At 48.2% G+C, this 15,014-nt stretch overlaps 1 protein-coding gene across 7 annotated transcripts in view; it reads right to left on the bottom strand.

The window, feature by feature from the left end:
• The window catches only part of LOC142472374 (uncharacterized), a 70,228-nt gene extending 57,045 nt beyond the window's left edge, over window positions 1-13,183 (bottom strand). For 6 of the 7 annotated variants that reach the window (XM_075579483.1, XM_075579482.1, XM_075579481.1 and 3 more), the window contains exon 1: window positions 13,060-13,183. The gene's annotated coding sequence lies outside the window, so the exon portion shown is untranslated. Of the gene's footprint in view, window positions 1-13,055 lie in introns of all 7 variants that reach the window. The other variant, XM_075579477.1, reaches the window with a different exon arrangement.
• Between the last annotated feature and the right edge of the window lie 1,831 nt (window positions 13,184-15,014).

Consider the following 15,014-nt stretch of genomic DNA (forward strand, 5'->3'; position numbering starts at 1 on the left):
CATATAACAGGGGATTTAACACAACCTCACTGTTCGTACCTACTCACAAGAAGCCTTTAACCATGAGCGAGGGTGCCGGTTCATCTACAGTCCGGACCCGGGCTCAGCTGCGGGACAAGTGCAACGAGTACGGGCTGCCCACGGAGGGCAGAGATATGGAACAGATGGAGGAGGCAATCAGAGGACACGAAACCTGGCTCGTGGAGCTCCGAATCACAGCTCTGCTCGTCGCATTGCAACCACCCGGAGAGCAGGGAATGGACCCAGCTCCGGGACGGCAGAGACTTGGGGAGGGAGTGGGAGCACTTCCCGGGAATAGTGCAGCAGGAGGGGTATTGGTCGCTGCGGTTACCAGTCAGTTCACCCCTGAAATGCTGGCACTGATTACGGCGTGGGGCAACAGAGGGACACCGGAGGAGCGGCTGCATTTTCTGACAATGGCAGTGAACCGACCCGCCTATTGTCACCCTGCCCACCGGGACCGAGATACTCCCCAGCTGGATCATCACAGCCTCGCCAAGTTTGTGGAAGCTACCGACCAGATCGGCAGCTTCTTAAAGAACTTTGAGATGCAGTGCCGGCGGTACAAAGTGCTTCCACCATGACCATGCTGGCGCTCCCGGAGGAGTTTGCCGATGACTATGATCATTTAAAAGATCTGTTGCTGATCCAATATGCCCTCACCCCAGAAGCGTACTGGGGCAAGTTCCTGCTGGAAGTCTTTTGTGACTTTCGGTACCTGCATGGCATTGCATGGGATGCAATGGGTAGAGGGATGCGAGGCAAAGACTTACCAGGTCCAGCTAGATCTGATGATCAAAGAACAGCTCTTGCAGCAATGTCCTCCGGCAGTGAGGGCTTGTGTGTTCGATAAAAAGCCCAAGACTCACCAGGAGGCAGTGAGGTTTGCGGACGACTACATCACGAGTCGAGCACTGATGCCCGCCAAGGCAGCAGCCAAACTGGCGGCGGCCCCAGCCAAGAGGGCCAGCATCACTCCCCAATGGACTATGAAGCCACCTGCGGGCAGCAGTCCACCGAAGTCGGGAGAGCTCCAGCACGAGCGCCGGTGCTACAATTGCAATCGCACCGGTCACATCAAGCCGGATTGCCCGGAACCTCTGCGTTCAAGCGGACCCCATCAGGGGCAACGCACCCCAGCTGCCAAGCCGGTAGCCCGAGTACTGGTGACTTACACAAAGGATCCCGAGCCGATCATGGAAACAACTCCCAGCGAGACGTCCCATGCAGCACTTGTCCTGATTTCTTCGGTGCCTAAAGCCAGGAGCGGAGGAATTCCGGCGCCGCGATGCAGCAGATGGATGGCCGGAGCAGACACCTCACAACAGTCACAGTCGGTGATCGGCAAGCAATCAGCTTGCTGGATACGGGTGCTGCGGTAACCCTGGTCTGACCTGATATGGTCCGGCCATAGGAATTGCTCCCGGGACCCGGTATGTAGATTACAGTGGCGGACGGAGAGCCGCGATTCCTGCAAATTGCCAGGATCATTTTGGATTGGGGGGAGGGACAGGGTGTGCGGGAGGTGGGTTTTTTTCCCGGCTTGGATGTGGAGGTGCTCCTCGGCAACGATCTGGGTCCGATGACCTGCACCTACGATCGGGTATCAAGACCCGCTGCCATAGTGGCAGTCACCCAGAGCCAGACAGCGGCGATGGCGGCGGCTCCAGTCCCCCTGCATTTGGGACCAACGTTAGCGGAGGTCTCTGAGGAGACCGGGGAGGTAATCCAGGCTCAGTTGAAACCACAGACCGACTTACTGTTTCCCCTCACCGTACCCCGTTCCCCCGACATAGACATGATCGGGGGGTGGCCAGAATTAGGACCCCAGTTTAGGGAGGCAGTGAAGACAGACCCCAGCCTGGCTGGCATGAGACTTTGGGCGTCCTAGTCTCAGGCAGGGGAGGGCACCGATCACTGCCTGTTGCACCGAGGACTCCTGTACAGAGAAGCAGGGATACCGTGTATAACGGAGGGACTGAACGGTAAGCGACAGCTAGTAGTACCCCAGAGGTACCAACAGCAATTGTTACAGATAGCTCACTCTATTCCGCTAGCGGGAACTCGGGGGGTCAATAGGACGAGAGCCCGGCTATTGCAGCGTTACTACTGTCCGGGGGCGTCCCGGGATGTGGACACTTTTTGCCGCTCCTGTGACGCCTGCCAGCGAGTTGGTAAGGCGGGCGACCGTGTGAAGGCACCCCTGAACCCACTACCGGTAATAGGGGAACCTTTCCAGAAGGTAGCCATGGATATTGTAGGACCCCTTATGATTCCAAGTAGGTCAGGGAAGCGCTACATCCTCACGGTGGTGGATTTTGCTACCCGGTACCCTGAGGCGGTAGCGCTTGGCACCATAGATGCCAGGACAGTAGTGGCAGCGCTACTGAACATCTTTGCTAGGGTAGGTTTCCCTAGTGAGATTCTAACCGATCAAGGGTCGCAGTTCATGAGTGAACTGTACAGTGTCTCTGGGATGCATGCGGTGTACAGCACCTGCGCACAACCCCTTACCACCCCCAGACAAACGGATTATGTGAGAGGTTTAACGGTACCATGAAGCAGATGCTTCATCTTTATAGAGGCGGAGGGGAAAGACTGGGAGATTCATATGCAGCACTTGTTTGCGTACTGAGAGGTACCGCAAGAGTCTACCGGCTTTTCCCCCTTCAAGCTGCTATATTTTATTGTTTGTGGATAAATCGTATGTTTTTATTCCTGGCTCTGTGTGTGTCTTTCTCTGCTTGAGATTGCACCTCCTCCTACTAGCTCCAGTCTGTGACTGTATACCCTGTTGGTTTTCTGCTTGTCTTAGCTCCATTCCAGCTCTCTGGGTAGTTGCTTGGAAGCCACATCATTGTGTTATATCCAACAATATTGCACCATGTAGTTTTTGTTTTATTTTAAAGGTACCATTGCTCCCCTGGTTCTTCTGTGCTTAGGGAAAACACACCTCACAGACCACCCAGTGAACACAGGGGACCTGCGACCTCTGCATAAGCACGCGTACAGAGTGTCAGCAGAGGTCAAGACAAGTATAGAGAGGGAGATAGAGGAGGTGCTGACTCTAGGGGTAATTACACCGTCCCAGAGCCCTTGGGCTAGTCCGGTAGTCCTAGTTCCTAAGAAGGACAAGACCACCCGGTTTTGTGTGGACTACCGCTTGCTCAATGCTAGGACGGTCTCAGATGCCTACCCCATGCCCCGCATGGATGAGTTATTAGATTAACTCGCGGGGGCATGGTATCTGACAACCATGGATTTGAGCAAAGGCTATTGGCAAATCCCACTGACCCTGGAGGCTAGGGAGAAGTCAGCATTTATCATCCAAAGTGGCCTCTATGAATTCTTAGTGATGCCATTTGGGATGAAAAATGCCCCGGCTACCTTCCAACGCCTGGTCAACCGCTTACTGGAAGGGATGCAAAGTTATGCAAGGACTTACTGCACCGACACACTTTATTCGAGCAAATACCCGGTATGTACCTGGCAGATACCTGGAATGCGCCGCTCCTCACCTCTGACAAGCCCCGTTGCATTTGCCTTCCCAGCCTGGGTTCATGCCTGGCTGACGGGCGGCTGATCTGTTAAATGATAATGATTAGGATTTAATAGGCTGCAATGCTTCGCGTGTCTACCAGATGGCATAAATTCATGAATTGTAATGCAGTATATATATATGTACTGTGCAGTATTGCAGCCAACGGGGATAAAATGCTTCAATCCCTGCCGGAAAATAACTCAATGCACTCGGGCAGAAAACAGTCACAAACCTCAATACACCCGGGTATACCCGAATTCGTGGGACTAGCCGAGCTCGAATAAAGTGTGTCGCCAGTGTATCTAGGTGACATTGCTGTCTTTAGTAAATCCTGGGAATCGCATTTAGGACATGTAGCTGCGGTGCTGGCCAGGATCAGGGAGGCTTTCAATCCACAAAATGTATGGTAGGGATGGCAGAGGTCCTGTACTTAGGGCGCAGGGTGGGTGGAGGGCATCTCAAGCCAGAGCCAGCCAAGATAGAAGCCATAGTCCAGTGGCCTGTTCCCAAAACCAAGAAACAGGTCATGGCGTTTTTGGACACAGAAAGTTTGTCCCACAGTACAGCGCCGTGGCCAAACCCCTGACTGATCTGACCAGAAAGCAACAGCCTGTGCTTATTACCTGGTCTCCTGCCTGTGAAACTGTGTTTCAGGCATTAAAGACTGCCCTTGCTGGGGCCCTCATACTGGCGGCCCCAGACTACACCAAGCAATTTCTAATACAGACTGATGCCTCGGACTTTGGCATTGGGGCTGTACTTAGCCAGGTGGGGGAGGACGGCCGAGAGCACCCTGTGGTGTACTTCAGCCATAACCTGCTCCCCAGAGAGGTGGCATATGCCCCATTGAGGAGTGCTTGGCTATTGTGTGGGCACTAAGAAAGCTTCTACCCTATGTGTATGGGCGCGCTTTCACGGTCATTACTGAAAACAACCCTGAGTTGGCTGCAGAGGGCATCAGGGGAGAATACCAAGCTATTATGGTGGAGCTTGGCCCTGCAAGAGTTTGAGTTCACTATCCAACACAAGAAGGGTAGTGAGCACAGCAACGCAGATTGACTCTCTCTTCAAGAATATCCATCTGAGCCTGAGTTCTTCAACGGTGCCAACAGTGACCCACTTCCCGTGAGGGGCAGCGGGCCACAGGGCACCCATTAAGAAGGGGAGGTGTCGTGGGAGAGGGGGTTTGGCCCGGTATTAAAGGGGTTACACCCCATTTGGCCACCCCCTGCCCTCACCTGGGAGGCGAGGGGTTAACTGGAATGATGTCAAATACTGTGTTTATGCCCCTGCTTCAGCACCAAATGTGTATCCCCCTGTGAATGTGTATTTTCCCCATCTCAGTGTTTGCACCAACACCTACACTGGGATCCAGTCGGGAGGGAATGGGTTGATGTTAATTTTGTGTTTATAGCTCTTTGTTCCTTTTCCCGCCTTTCCATTTTGCAGTCTCTCCATAGGTCGCCATTGAAGCCCCATGTAACCCTATGGAGATTCCAGCGATTTGGGCCAGATATCGCAGAAGACCTGCAGATGGCGCCCGAGAGGAGGAGCGGCGGTTCCCCATTGAAAGTGAATGGAGTAATGCTTTTCAATGGGGATTCCTCGACTCTGACCTCCAGGAATGGGCTGGCAGCTAGCCAGACCGCAGAACCGCAAAAGCGGAAACTATGTCTTGAAAGAGCTTTGATCAATCCCCGGTCAAGTTCACGTTTAATTGGTGTGGGAAACTTAGGATCTAGGGCACCCCGGAATAAAAATTTTTTTGCCCCTAGACCCTAGGAACCCCCTCACTCGACTCCAACCTTGACAGGCAATGAATGACCCCGGTAAAGGGTCGCGCTCACTACGAGGGTCGCACCATTGACTCTAATGGCAGAGGTAAAAGCAGCGAGGTAAGAATGGCTAAGTCAAAATGTGCAGAAACATGAAACCCATAACTCCGGTTCTGTTCAGCCTAGAGGGCTGAGATTTGGCCACCATGCAGTCATAGTTCCGGCATGACTGCATGGCAAATACCGACCCTCTCAGAGCAACAGGACGGAGTCAGGTTAATGGTTAAGTTTGGGTTTCTGCCATTGACTTCCATGGCAGAGTAAAGCCACTTTTGTAAATGTGCCTTTTAAACTGTATTTGTGTAACTCCGGTCCGGTGGGTCGCAGCGAGCTGAAACTTGGCCACCATGGAAAGTCCCCTCCGGCATGAGGTTCTGGCAATGTTCATCCCGCTCGGCCCAGCCGAACGGATTGTTTTAATATGTTTAGATGTCAAGAAATGTACTGTCTTTTGGGTCTGGTATAAAAGCCCGCGAAAGATACTGGCTCTGCTATATGTTAATGCTCAGGGGGGCGATCCTTTGTCTACAACAGCCCACTGATCAAAGGATTCACCACTCTGATTGTGTATACTAGGCCAGAGAAAAGCAGGGCTTGAGTGGGTGGTCTGTAAGTGTTGTAATTCACACTTACAGACAAAGGATTTCCTGACCAGATACACGTCTGGTAGACTTTAAGGCGCCCTTTCTTTAGTATAGGGCTAGGGAAATGAGACCCCAAGTGAAGAATCTGCACATGTGCCAACAAACTTGGGGCATGGTCAAACATGCTTCCCACGTTAGCTGGCAAAGGGTGATTGGGTGCAGGTAATTGTTAACCAATACCTGGCACCCAATGTTAGGGTATAGGGCTTGAATCCCATATAAACGAGTGTAAGCCCTATGCCCAGTGTCTTCATTTCAACATCTGAAAGAATCCTGATTACCTTGATGAATTGCTAATCCTGTTTTTGACTACTTCAATGCCCCATCCCACACAAGGGCTATATTCTGTGTGTTATTTGTGCAATCTGGTGTGTTCACCTTTTTCAAGGAATAAACTTAATTTATCATATCTTAGTCCTGTTCAATTCAACCCAGTGATATTTGTGTATATTATAACCCTGCACAAGCTCCCGTGACAGATATATCCATGGATGTTCCAGTACTGTATATATTCTCTGAGACAAATAGCAATCATAGGGAGCAGTGTATATGTATTGCAATAATTAAGGGTTATAGCTAATGGTAGATATCCGAGCCTCCCCAACAGGGGCACCAGAGAAGTCCCTGCCTTACGTCTCCATGCAAAGCTCCCCTTGCAATATTTCTGTGCCGATATGCAGAGATAACCCTTTTAGTGCTGGAGAGATCAGCAACATGTGGGTCCCTGGGCACGCTGGGGATTCAGACCCTTTCTTTGGCCTTTCAATTGACATATTTAAGGCCTAAATGATCTACAAGGATATCTATCAATGTCTCTAATTGTGTGTAGCTCTTAAAGCTCCCTACTCAATATTCTGTAAAGCTATATTCCCCTTGCTGCAGAATATTTGAGTCCCATTCATTTAAATGCAGCCAAACTCTCCTGCAGTACGAGGAAGACGTCTTAAAAACAGATTGAATATGGGGCCATAATTAGCACTGCATGGCCTGTTCTAGGGAGGTCCTTTGCAGCTCATTAGCTTTGCTGATCTCCCCCTGTGACAGTTTTCCTACAAAGGAAATGTCATTTTAATGTCCACATACGGTATGCCTGCATGGAACAAGCTGGGCAAATTTCTCCTCACCTATTTAGGTGTACCTGGGACCCGGTAAACCTAGTTTGAACCCAAAGGTGAACTGTTTTTGTTCTCCGCCAAATCACGCCAAATCTCCCCATGCGGCAGGCGCTCACAAATATTTTGGAATGCTCTATGGGACAGGAGTTATGTCTAAACACGGTATGTACATTATACGTGCCATAAAAATTAATGTTACGTAATTATTACCATTATTATAATAGTTGTGTATGTAGGTAATCAATTGATAACGTTTGGTAAAGTAAGGCAGTTTGGCTTTATTACCCAACATAGAAGGTGTAAGGCGGACAACTAGGCCCACACCAAGGAGAAGAGAGTATGAAAAGGAGGGTGGATGGGGGATTCTACTTTTAATAGCTAGCAATCTAGACTGGGGTTTCTGATATTTAATGACACAGCTCAGCAGGTGTTACTTAATTGATGCAATGAGGGAGACAAAGCCAAGACGGAAGTTGATACTCCACATGACACATACAGGCATAGTCTTCCACTTATTGTCTAAAGAATCTCGCTCTCTATTTTTATACTGGTGTTAGTGGAAATAATGGGCCTTCTACAGTATTTCAATTTCTAGTTTCCATAAATGAAAGCAATGTATTATTTCAAACTAGTCTGTGTAGCAAGTTAGAGCAAACAGTTATAGTGTATGGGGTGATAGTTGAGATTTGTGTAATAAGATTATTCTGCGTTGTGTACGAGTTCTACAGAACATCGTTGCCAGGTTAGCACCTCTTCGAGGGTAGTGCTAGTCTCAAACAAATAATATAAACAATATTACCATTCTTGCGTCCGGTAAGAAAATATTGCACTCAGGTGTAGTATTCCAAAGGATCTGTATTAGGCATAAGGTACAAAAATAGGTTTGGGCGGCCTATTTTTGTACCTTATGCCTAATACAGATCCTTTGGAATACTACACCTGAGAGCAGTATTTTCTTACCGGACGCAAGAATGGTAATATATATATATATATATATATATATATATATATATATAACAAATGGGGCCGACGGCACTCCCAATACCATAAACAGTTTGTGGTGCATGTCCTATACCAATAGTAAGAGAAAAGTAATCCACTCCAGCAGGAGCAGACACAAGACAGCACACAAAGGTAAGTAAGAAAACTTGTATTCAAAAATAAACATAGCACAAACATGACCAACGATTCGGTCATCGTGGGACCTTCCTCAAGGTGTGCTTGAGACTAATGGCCAGTGGATCCCTTAAATACCCGCACCAAAATGACTCAACCAGAGTAGCTGATTGGCTGTGCATCAAGTCACATAATCAGACCCAATGTCGCTGATGTTGCACAATGCCCGTCATCAGCACAGCTGCATGATCCACAGGGATCAGAGTTGTGTATGCAGTACCATCAGGCCGCCACTGCGAGGGAAGAAAGCGTCCTCCGTAACCATGGTGCCATGCTGCTGGAGACCGTGACGCCGTGGTCCATCGAAGAGGACTCAATGGCTTAGGTATACGCACATACGCGGCCCCGTCACCATATAAGTAGGCAGCGCGGCATCTCACACAGTGGGGAGACACGCGATCGATTCCTCAAATTCTGGCAATCATGATGGTGGATATAGTATCTAACTGCACATCCGTGGGACCACCTTTGAAAAAGCCTCCGCGAAACGTGCGTCAGGTGGGAGGCGGGACTAACGAGGTTGACGTCATGACGTCACGACGTAACTCTGATCGGGTGGTGAGTGGTAAGCGCCTCTGAGCGCCGGTCTGAGTCGCTATGGTATTAGTATGCTATGTTTCGTGACAACAGAATATCTTACCATTACCAGTTTGTAGCTGAGCTGTACTAGCTATGTGGCCATTGATGTTACTTTGGTGCCCTTTTTCCATGACGATGGTTGAGCTTTTACAGTGTTTGACTTTTTCTGTTACATTGTGCATTGAGAATAGTCATTTCAGCAAGACTGTTGCTATTTGCTATGGTCTCTCAGTTTAAAGCAACATAACTGGTTATATTAGGTCTCTACCCTCCAAGCGACTCTCATCCCACCCCTGGTTCTAATTATATTTTATGAACCACACTACTACTGCTCACTGAATGCAGTTTCTTTAGTCTAGTATAAGAGGCTATAACTTGATACGGGCATTGACATGTGCCTCAGGGCCATAATAATCACATTTTGTGGGCCAGTACACACTGCATCATCATGTATTAGACTCAATCTAGTGAGCATAAATCAAATATTTATTGCTAGCAGGCTTCTAATATACCTGAGCAATTATATTTAGTGGTTTATAATAGGTGTTCTCCTCAGTTGAAAATACCTCTATATTACATGCAGCGTTACAGTATTATGACTGTCAACTTCGGATACCTGTCTGATTGAATACAGGTTTTTTAATTAGTGCTGGACTTGGAGATTTACTTATTATACCTGTGTGAGTCTCTCTCACAACTATTAAGTACTTACCTGCAGGTCATATATTCTCCCCCTGGTTTTCCAGTTTATGTTATTATATGTTGGTTTGTTTTATATATTGATGTTCTGCTGTTTCAAATCAGTACATTATCAAGATTAGTTTTTCACAAATTCTTTTTAATTATAATAAAATAATAAGTATTAACTTTTATAACCATATCAACTGAGACAATGAGTGCATGTTAAAGGGTGTTTCCTTTTTCTCACATTATACCATTGGATATAGTATCTAACTGCACATCCGTGGAAACACTCAAATAGAGATAAGGTGCAGTAATAACCAGGATATCAGGGGGATCTCCATGGGTACTATGAAATGACAGAAAGTGAGAAACAAACGTGAAAAAAAGGATAAGGAGAAATAAAAGCAGAGCAGAATTCCTTATCACTGCAGGCATTAATAAAAAGAACATTATTACAACACTATATCATCATCAGGCCACTGGATTTACAAAATGGCTACAAGGACCCGGAGTTAATCAAAACCAGGGGAAGGAAATGGCAACAAAAAGCTATGTATACATGGTAAAACAGTGACAGTGAAAAACACATTAATAACAGGAGGAAGAGAGGGAGGGAAGGAAAGGCGAGAACATAGAGGGGGATGGAAGGATAAGTCAAGTAGGGATGGAATGAGGAAGGAGGGAAGTAGGGAACAGGGAATGAAACACATACAGCCGAGGGCAATCAGCCCGCCCAAATAAGTAACACACTGTTATTAAAGAAAGCACCCAAGCTTGAAATCCTCATTGAGACCCTTTGAGGCCATTGTATTGAGCTCAAAAATGAGTCTTGCTTCCAGCTGTAATAAGAGTCTTCCCCTATCACCACCCTGTGGTGACACACGAGCTTGCATGATGGGCATGCATTTCATTGTCGCAAGGTTGTGTTTGAATTTCTTAAAATGTCTTGCAACCGGTTGTAGTTTTTGGTCATCACTGTCACCAACTTCCGATAATGCCTTCCTGATGGCCAATCTATGGAGACAGATCCTCTCCTTTAACATCCAAGTAGTCTTGCCCACGTAGTACATACCACAAGGGCAGCATATAAAATAAACCACAAAGCGACTCTCGCAATTCATGAAGTCCTTTATCTTGATAGCCTTGCCACTGTGTGGGTACGCATGTTTGCCCAAGATCATATGCTGGCAATTAGTGCACCCGTGACATTTGTAGGGGCTTGGTAAGGCTGAGTCCATAGTGCCCTCATTGGGTGAACCGCTCACGTGACCGGCCCTGCGCTCTCGTGAGCGACGAAACTAAAAATTTGTTAAGACCCACACTTGCGCAAGCGTACGCGAGCCCCTGCTAAAGCCTCTCTCATTGCGGCTGCAGGGGCTCACTGGTAACATTGCGCGCGCCTCAGCACGGGTCAGCGCTCGAGGCCTAAGCCAAGTGGTACTATTAGCGTTTTTCGTCATAGGTTCTGACTGCAAGAGGGAATCACCAATATTTCATCCTCGTCTATAACAGAACAATGTGGGGTTTGTTGAAGTGCGCACCAATCTTTTAGTCATTGGCGAGTATATGCCAGTGTCTTTGCAAGCTTGATTTGATCAGTCCCGATGTCTCCATTAGCACGGCACCATGGTTACGGAAGACACTTTCTTCCCTCGCAGTGGCGTCCTGATGGTACTGCATACACAACTCTGTTCCCAGTGGATTATGCAGCTGTGCTGATGACGGGCATTGTGCGACATCAGCGACTTTGGGTCTGATCATGGGACTTGATGCACGGCCAATCAGCTACTCTGTTTGAGTCATTTTGGTGGGGGTATGGGGGTATTTAAGGGATCCACTGGCCATTAGTCTCAAGCACTACCCTGAGGAAGGTCCCACAAGGACCGAAACGTTTGTCATGTTTGTGCTATGTTTATTTTTAAATACAAGTTTTCTTACTTACCTTTGAGTGCTGTCTTGTGTCTGCTCCTGCTTGACTGGATTACTTCTCTCTCTCTCTCTCTCTCTCAATATATTTATATATATATATACTAATACTCCTTGTTTTTCCATCCCTATACACCAATAGGGACCACATAGTATCCACACACACTTTTAGTTGTGCTACAATCTCTCACATTTCCACACCTACCCACACCATTTATATCCACTCCCACTCAACACACACCTTTTGTAAAGCACTGTATATACTGTGGGCTCTCCATTCATTTATATTCACACAAATACACACACACACTCTTACATCACTTGCTTTCAGGAACCTTTTGACACCTCTAGCCATAAAACACATCCACACCGGGGGAAGGACCAGCACAGATAACAATCCAAGAGACACTGTTTTTAAGTATACCTTTTGCTTGCTTCATTCATTGTAACATTGCCGGAAGAAGAGATCAGTGTATCTCGAAAGTTCGCACAAATAAAAGCATTTTGTTAGCCACAGAACGGTATCATCTATTTATTTTCTGATTACATATATATATATATATATATATCGAGAGAGAGCAAATGGAAATATTACTGTATGCTCATTTGCATGTCTTAGACAGGTGTGCAATCCTGCCTTTCACCCTTATCACCCAGCACTTCAACTGCAACAAGGGATTCTGGGAAATGACATGCAAATGAGCACACAGTGCCACCTTTTGCTTCAAAACCATACACATGGTTCCCTATAGGCTATATATATCTCCAGTAGATAATAGTGGTTTAATTAAGCATTAGGCAACCAATGCACCCCAAAGCAATGTACGTTTCGGACCAACACGGTAATTCTCAAGCTCTAGTTTGACAATGCAACAGACACACTATGTAGGGATCAGGGACAAAAAGGGCACGAAAACATCAATCACTTAGTCAAAATCAGTTGTGCAGCTAATCCCCCTATCTCTATATGAGATAATCCCAAACATGTGTGTACTCTATTACAATTAGATTGTAAACTCTTCGGGGCAGGGACTCCTTTTCCAAAATGTTACTTTTATGTTTGAAGAACTTCTTCCCATAATGTGTTATTTGTATTGTTATTTATATGAGTGTCACGAATATTACTGCTGTGAAGCACGATGTACATTAATAGCGCTATATAAATAAAGACATACATACAGGGGTGCGCAAATTTTTGGTCTTGCGCCCCCTGCCTGCCCGAGCTCGCGCCCCCCCCCCTTACCTAATATCAAGCGTCAAATGACGTGTGGGGGTCATGTAAACTCACGTGACCCACGCAGCACTATTTTACACGCGTTGCTATGGCGACACGCACAACTGCGTGTTGCCATGGCGACGCGTCGCCAAAGATAAGGTAGAAGTCAGCGCCCCGCAAAATAATCCTCCCCCCCCCCATTTTGCGCACCCCTGCTGTAGTATACCAGTTTAGCATGGGCAATACCCTACACAGATACAGAAAATAATTATCTCTACTGATCTAGGCAGGGCTGGATATATAAACCAATATACTGACATACAGGGGGAAAGGAGCGGTCTGCCCCCCGTCTGCTGTGTCCACCACAACCCTAACAGTGGCGATCCCTGAAAGATGTTGCGAAGAGACCCGCTGGCACCGCTAGGACTATCCCAGCGCATGCGCAACAAACGGCCGCTCGTAAACACGAAATAGCGTGATGACGTCACGCAATCCTAGTATATGCCAGTGGAATTTAATGCGCATGTGCAGCAGCAGCTAATCGCCGCAATGCAGAAATAACGTCCCTAGCAACCGCACAGATACCGCTTTCTAGCTCTAAATGGATCCTACAGCCCGGAAGGGGGGCGCATCGTGCATGTGGTGCACTGTCAGCGTGATGCCTAGAAGCAGAGGGCAGGCAACACATGAAAACATAACGATACCGGCATATATAAAAAAGGGATTAAAATCCCAACATCAAAAATAAAATAAAAACTAATACGTGCAGGGAAAGGGAAGGAGACAGGGGACAGTAATGGCAAAGTACAACAAACATGTCACAGATAACAAGGGTTCAAACAAGGGGCTGTAGCCAAACAACCCCCCCCCCCTCCTCTCCCTCCTCCCCCCCCTCCTCTCCCTCCTCCCCTCCTCCCCCCCCCCTCCTCTCCCTCCTCCCCCCCTCCCCCTCCTCCCCCCCTCCCCCTCCTCCCCCCCTCCCCCTCCTCCCCCTCCTCTCCCTCCTCCCCCTCCTCTCCCTCCTTCCCCCCCCTCCTCTCCCTCCCCCTCCCCCTCCCCCCCCTACTCCCTCTCCTCCCCCCCTCCTCCCCCTCCTCCCCATCCTCCCCTTCCCCATCCTCCCCCTTCCCCCTCCTCCCCATCCTCCCCTTCCCCATCCTCCCCCTTCCCCATCCTCCCCCTTCCGCCCCTCCTCCTCCCCCTCCCCCGTCATCTACATCCGGCCGGAAAACCGGAAGTGACGTATCGGCTCCTGACAGAGACGCAGTACGGCGGCTTGCAGCGGCGGCGTGATGTGATTTTGTGATCACCCACATCCTATGCTGTTATCCCATTGGGATCCTGTAAGTCTTCAATTTTATTGTTTGTGGATAAATCGTATGTTTTTATTCCTGGCTCTGTGTGTGTCTTTCTCTGCTTGAGATTGCACCTCCTCCTACTGGCTCCAGTCTGTGACTGTATACCCTGTTGGTTTTCTGCTTGTCTTAGCTCCATTCCAGCTCTCTGGGTAGTTGCTTGGAAGCCACATCATTGTGTTATATCCAACAATATTGCACCATGTAGTTTTTGTTTTATTTTAAAGGTACCATTGCTCCCCTGGTTCTTCTGTGCTTAGGGAAAACACACCTCACAGACCACCCAGTGAACACAGGGGACCTGCGACCTCTGCATAAGCACGCGTACAGAGTGTCAGCAGAGGTCAAGACAAGTATAGAGAGGGAGATAGAGGAGGTGCTGACTCTAGGGGTAATTACACCGTCCCAGAGCCCTTGGGCTAGTCCGGTAGTCCTAGTTCCTAAGAAGGACAAGACCACCCGGTTTTGTGTGGACTACCGCTTGCTCAATGCTGGGACGGTCTCAGATGCCTACTCCATGCCCCGCATGGATGAGTTATTAGATTAACTCGCGGGGGCATGGTATCTGACAACCATGGATTTGAGCAAAGGTTATTGGTAAATCCCACTGACCCTGGAGGCTAGGGAGAAGTCAGCATTTATCATCCAAAGTGGCCTCTATGAATTCTTAGTGATGCCATTTGGGATGAAAAATGCCCCGGCTACCTTCCAACGCCTGGTCAACCGCTTACTGGAAGGGATGCAAAGTTATGCAAGGGCTTATCTAGGTGACATTGCTGTCTTTAGTAAATCCTGGGAATCCCATTTAGGACATGTAGCTGCGGTGCTGGCCAGGATCAGGGAGGCTGGGCTTACCTTGAAACCCACAAAATGTATGGTAGGGATGGCAGAGGTCCTGTACTTAGGGCACAGGGTGGGTGGA

This window comes from Ascaphus truei, chromosome 21, assembly GCF_040206685.1.
Source record: "Ascaphus truei isolate aAscTru1 chromosome 21, aAscTru1.hap1, whole genome shotgun sequence".
Classification (NCBI taxonomy): Eukaryota; Metazoa; Chordata; class Amphibia; order Anura; family Ascaphidae; genus Ascaphus; species Ascaphus truei.